Here is a 6,382-nt window from a genome sequence, read left to right as displayed (position 1 = left end):
AAAATCCATCATTGATAACAGATTTTGAGACGAAATGATGAGTAGTCTCATTGAGGGATATGTGAGATAATAGGTTGAGTAACTCATGAATCTGGGATCTAATATCAAGAGAAGCATTTGATGACACCTTGATAGCCCAAGAGAGAGTTTGTTGGTTGAAGAATTGATCTACCACACCAATTTTCTTGCGACTAAGAGAGTATAAGTTGGGGAAAATCAGTTTGAGCGGGGCATCACAAATCCATAAATCTTTCCAGAAGAGAGTATGTTGTTTGCTGCCAATCTGAGGGAAGATGCTATCCCAAAAAGCCGGGAGGGAATTCACCACATCATGCGAATGGCTAGAGCATATCCTAATGGGTTTCCAACTCAATGATAGATGGACTTTCTTATAGTATGCAAGGTTGATCTGCCTTTTTGAATGCTTCTTATATTTATAGGAAAGGAAATAGGGTGGTAATTGGTTGGCTAATAGGCCATATCGCATCCATTAGCTTCATTTTTCTTGGTAAATTCCCTACCCACAGGATGCAAGGCAAACTAGTTTGGAGTTGCTTATCAAAGGAGAACTTAGTTCATCTCTTGCATATCAAGAAAAAAAGGTTTCAGCTTCATGATTCCTGGTTAGCTATCAAGGAACACGGTCTAAATAGACAGCTCAGCTACATGTCATGGGCTTGGTATCTCCTCTAAGAACCCTACCAAATTAAGGAGAATTTGGCATTCAGCAATTTTGCTTTCGTGCAACTTCTTCTCAATCAGCCTGCCACGATCTTTTCTTAAAAAGATAAAGAGTAAAGCATTGAAGAGAGAAAGAGAGAGAATTGGAGAGACTAGAGAGTAATATTTTATTAAAGAACTCTTACAATTTTTTGTTTGGTGATTTGACCAATAAGATTTTCTCCTTTCATTAACTCTACGATGTACAATGAATGGCCAGAAAGCGTGCGGTGACATACTCGGGATCCTTCCGGCTCCTACATAATAACGGCCTAGACAGCATCCATCCTTCTGGCTAAATATATAGACTTCTAGAATATTCTGCAATCTTCTAGCTGGTTAAGCTTCTTCCTAGAGGGAAAAATGCGCGCCATGTGCTCGGTACGTGACATAAGGCAAACATTTTGTCTGCGTGGATCAGGTCATGAGATACTGCCTTTGGACACACACGGTTGGCATGACATCAATCACTTCTTTTTCATCATTTGAATGATGGATGGATCATGTTTCATTCGGCAAATGTAGCCAAAATTGCTTCGCCGAGGAGACCGCCTTAAAAAAAGCAGGGATGTTCCCGCTGGGGAGTGGTGTCAATGCATGGTAATTGGTAAACAAGTGAAATTTTTATAGGGCAGCAGCCGGTGGGAAAGAGGGCAAGTGAGACACATCCGAGTGGCAACCTCCTAGGTTTGAATAATTAATTCTAAGCGGGTAAATTTGGAATTTTATATCGAAAGGCGATGGGAACCGGTAACCGTAAACAAACATGGTACAATACCACCTCAATACAGCTAAGCATCAACAAATCAAAAGCTCCCTAATTTCTCTCTCTCTCTCCAGTAACAAAAAAAAAAAAAAAAAAACAACCAAACCCACAAAGCTAAGCAAAAACACACCAAAGATCATCATCCCCATGCCCATCAGTTTATTATCTCTTTGTAAGTAGCCCTTCTAAACCCCCCCCCTCTCTCTCTCTCTCTCGTGAGTCCTCTCTCTCCCTCCCCTTCCGTTCGGCTGGATTAATTTCCATCAGATCTTGGCAGGTTTCCCATCTCTCTCTTGGTCTCTTATTTGGATTCAAAGCTCTTTGTTTGTAGCTTCCTTGCGATCCAAATCCTCGAAAATCTTCTTATGCCATGTCGTCCTGAGATCTTTTCTTTTTTTCGCCACAAATCCTTTCACTTTTCTCGAGAAGAAGCGAGGGGATCAAGAAGTATGGATGAGTATATTAGATTTGATTGCTGTTTTGTCCCTTCCTTGGATCTTCCTTTCTTCGTTCACATCTGTGGTGGTTTTACGGGGAGGAGAGGGTGAGATTTGGGCTGCCCTCCGTTGGAGCTGGGGGGACTGTTAGATTCCCTCAGTTGGGGCGCTAGACCACCGTCTTTTTCCGGTCCGGCCACTCGCAGACCTCCACGTCAGCCTGCGCTCGTGTTCATGTGTGGGTGGGGAGTGTGCATGAATCTAAGTTTATATAATCCCCCCCCCCTCTCTCTCCTTGTTATTCCTGCTTCTGTTTTTTCTTCTATCTTTGCCATCTTTTTCTTGATATTTCGATCCAAATACATACAATATTATCTATTTCTGTATCTACCATTTTAGTGCTGGGTGTTGTTTATCTTCATCGCCCATCTTTCTCTTTCTCCTAGAAAAAAAAAAAAAAAAGAAAAAAAAAAAATCTTACCTTAAATATTAGGTCTCCTTCCTGGGTTTTATGTTGGCGTTGTTTTTTTGTTCCTTTTTGCTTCTTCGACGATCTTTGATTGTTGGAGGCAGTCGATGTTTGCAGGCGTGGCATCATCAAGATTCACATTGATCGAGCTGCTGCAGTCCTGTTCTTAAATGAGAATCTTGATGATGCTGCATCGGCAAATAGGCGACTATAATGATATGAGATTCGCCGAGATTACTTGCTGCTGCTTCTTGGTTGCACTCATCAACTAATGAGGTATGATTTGCCGTTGTGTTATTTGATTTAGGTTTATAATTACTTTTATGAATGAATTTTCCAGGATTAGGTCTATCTCTACTGTTCCAAGGGTTTTTGCTTGTTGGTAGATTTTTGGGGTTATGGATCAGAGTGTAAGGAGAGGTTGCCGGAGAATATTTATTCTATGCACTGTATCTCTTTTTTTCTTTTTTTTGGAAAACATTACTACTTGCAAGTCATAGGATTTATAACTCATGATTTATCCTAATTATTTTTTTATTATAATTCTTTCAATGAGTGGGGAGGAATAGGACTCTTGAGTGGAGAATGATATAAAATTGTTTAAAGTAAATAGTATATCTTGATTATTGTGCTTTGTTACATGATTGTATGAAGTAAATGTGATTCTTGTGTAAGTACTCCTAATAACTTATTTTTTTCATTTGCGTGCTTGTGGTACCAATAGGTGGATGGTAAGAGAAGCTATTTAAGTTTGATGGGAGATTCCATTGCCCAGTACTGATATTAGAATTAGAACATTAATTATTATCATTGGAATCTTCTAATAGTAGTTGACCTAATTGCTCTCCCTAATAGCTCCTGTGCATCGACTAACTTCTGTATAAGCATCCATTGGCATAGTTGCATTTTAAATTGAGTATATATATGGGTCATATTATATTGAAAGGCATGTCTTAACAATCACCGGCTTGCTGAATTCTCATGGTGAATTATCAGAATACATTTTTTAAATGCTCGTTTATAATGGTTAGGCCATACAAGAATATTCGGATTCTTTGTTATCATTTAAATCAGTCTGTTCATCAAAATAATAATAATAATAATACATCAGTCTGTGTGTTTACACACCCCTTTAGGAGGAAGATGGGAATTGAAGTCCGTCAGATTAATTTCCTTAAGGTTATTTTATTGTCTTGTACTGCCTTCGAATTCACAGATTTGGAGGCAAGAGAGCAGAAAGGAAATAAGGAATGAAAGACTCTTGTTTGGTTTTCATCAAAAATGAAAACCTTTTGTTTGGTTAATAGATTGAGGAGAGATCGGAGAGAAGAGAAACTAAATGGAGAAAATATTTCTCTAGGATCCCACTTTTTTAATTATTATCTCCAAAGGTAGAGAGATTGGGAGAGAAGAGAAAAGGATGCATTTCCTCAAAAGAGAGAGAGAGAGAGAGAGAGAGAGAGAGAGAGAGAGAGAAAGGATGCATTATGTTCTTTTCCTCTTGCTTATTTATTCTGTTAATTTTTTATTTCTTCTTGTGCAGGAAAGTCAGGTTTTCTCTCTCTTCTAGCACATTACATCCAAACAAGGGAAGTGAGATTCTGTTCTTTTCTCTCCCTTTATCTTTTTCTCTTGTCTTCCTTGCATAAAAAATTACTTGTTTTAGACTTAAACCTGACAAGCGTACAATTTATAATTTTTTTTTTCATATTGCACCAAAGAAACTTTTAATTTGAAAATGAATTCACATTGATCTTGAATTCTTTCAGCATTTTTGGTTCATATTAAGATGCTTAGTTTCTGTCTGGAATAGAAAAATACATCATTGTAAGGATGGTTCCAAAATCATGTGGACCAAACTTTTGGTTCTTTTTCTACCTCTTTGTATTCATACTGTTTATGACTATCCGTTGCTGGATTGCATACAAATCGAAGACACGCTTTGAATCTACAAGTCTTAGAACATTTATATGTGGCAGGTCCTTTTTATAGAACTTTATTGGACTGCCTTTGAGATCCAATTTGCTTGTTATTGAGCATTAACTTGTAAGAATTCTTCTAACTATATAAGCCATTTGTCCCGGCCCCCATGGAAGTCATTCGGTCTCTACATAAGAAATAAAAATAGTTGATCTCAATGAAATTTGAATCTGAAGTACAATATGGCAAGAATTGGATGGAGCCGAGCTATTAAATCAATCCTTAAATAAAAAAGAGTTATTTCAGTCCCTAGTATGGTATGTTTTGATGAGTCTCTAATATAATTGTACGCAGATTAGGTGAGAATGGTACATTCTATAACTGAAAAGCTCTATAAAGAGAATGACTTTTGAGTAGAGCTTTTGACACGGAACTGCCCTTGCAGACATGGAATGGTAGCTAAAAGCGCATGTCAAAAGCATTTGAATCAACATTTACCACCTATCACTGATGCAAGTGGACCTCCCATGGGGTACCACTTGCAAGTTGCTACTTTCAAAGTGGACCATCCTCAAGGACATTCCTCAGTGAAGTGTCTGGAAAAGTGCCTCTCTCCTCACCTCTGAAATTTGCTACACTTAGCATGACTGTATATATACACGGTGATACAAAATATTTATGTTTCTATAGGTACATAATTCATTTCACTTCTCTCTTCCTATAATTGTAGAACATGCATTTAAACGACCACTCTTATAAAGGTACATACTCTCTCTCTCTCTCTCACACACACACACACACACACACACACGTGTGTGTGCCTGCACGTATGTACAAAACACAAAATTGCATGTGAACATTAGCGTACTTTTGTCATAAGCATGAACAAAACATTGCCTCTTCACCGACATATATTCACCATTTAACTGTCAAAATAGATTTTTTCATTTATGTAACTAGAAACATCCTAAAGATTAGTATCTGTAGAGGTTGACGCTTCTGATGTAACATGACATTTTCTATATATTGTTGGCTGATCTTCCCTGGCAAACCTTTCTTTTATCTTTCTCCTTTTTTCCAAGTACTTAAGTTCCACTTTCCTCTTTGCTGTCAGCAAGCATGCTTCCATTGTGGCACCCATATTTGTTTAGTTTCTTAGATTGGCATGTCAAAGAAATCTTGATGCAAGGACACCATGCGAGGCCAGCAAGTGTGTTCTATCAAACAACCAAAATATAAGGCTTCATCATCAAAGTAGGTCAGAGCACTTAAAAGCAGGTAACAAAAAGAATGGAGTAGTGAATTTCCTACCATAAAGTTATCCTCCTGCTCCTGTTAAGCGATGCTCTAGCATCTCGTGCATTTGACGGTGACAAGAGGTTTTTTATTAAATTTACTTGCAGATTAATCGATGCAACCAACTGCTGTACTACCATGCACTGATTTCTTATTGGCATGTGGGATCCAGATAGCATGCATGGTTCATGCAGTTAGACATTCAGTCAAATGACCAACCATGGAGCGAATGCCTTTGAAGGATGATAAGGAAGTGGGGAATGCCTTTATCTTTGATATTGGCCACCATCAACTTTTCTCTCAAGGCATAGATGATTTGAAGGTCATGATCTATTTTTTCTCTGATGTATATGTCCACAAATTCTAATCATGTGATGGTTCCCAACTTTATTAAGAGGTTGAATTCTGAGGTTTCTGAAGGTTAAAAAAGCCCTTTGCTTCTTTTAGGGTTTCAACGACCACGTCATATAAAACACCGAGCAAAAATACACCCAAATCTAGCCCCTTTATTAAAATGCAAAATAGCAGTATATGAGCCAGTGAAATAATAGTGGGTTCACTTCAGGCATCACTTCTTCCCATGGAGCTTTGAGAGGCTTTCTGCGTTCTGCTTTTTCTCATCAGCAGAAATTATGTGCAGTGAACTTTAGTTGAGTTCTGTTGGTCTGGTTGTTCAGTATGGCTTTAAATCTTTTCAGCGGTGTAAGTGTAACTCGAGCTTGGGAAATTTTAAGCTTTGCCATTCTTGAAGATTCTCTATGGATTTCTCCTATC

At 38.1% G+C, this 6,382-nt stretch overlaps 1 long non-coding RNA gene across 4 annotated transcripts; it reads left to right on the top strand.

Annotated features, from left to right (window-relative positions):
- Positions 1-1,537: 1,537 nt before the first annotated feature.
- LOC105033808 (uncharacterized) lies at positions 1,538-6,179 on the top strand. Of its 4 annotated transcripts, none has more exons than XR_002163520.2 (4): positions 1,538-1,658; positions 2,510-2,668; positions 3,936-5,590; positions 5,716-6,179. It is a non-coding gene; the product is annotated as an uncharacterized lncRNA (long non-coding RNA). The 4 variants fall into 4 exon arrangements; XR_002163521.2 differs by having other exon boundaries at positions 1,553-1,658; positions 2,497-2,668; XR_002163522.2 differs by lacking the exon at positions 1,538-1,658 and adding an exon at positions 1,745-1,763.
- The last annotated feature ends 203 nt before the right edge of the window (positions 6,180-6,382 follow it).

This window comes from Elaeis guineensis, chromosome 4 (assembly GCF_000442705.2).
Source record: "Elaeis guineensis isolate ETL-2024a chromosome 4, EG11, whole genome shotgun sequence".
Lineage (NCBI taxonomy): Eukaryota > Viridiplantae > Streptophyta > Magnoliopsida > Arecales > Arecaceae > Elaeis > Elaeis guineensis.
This window is presented reverse-complemented; position numbering and strand designations above follow the sequence as displayed.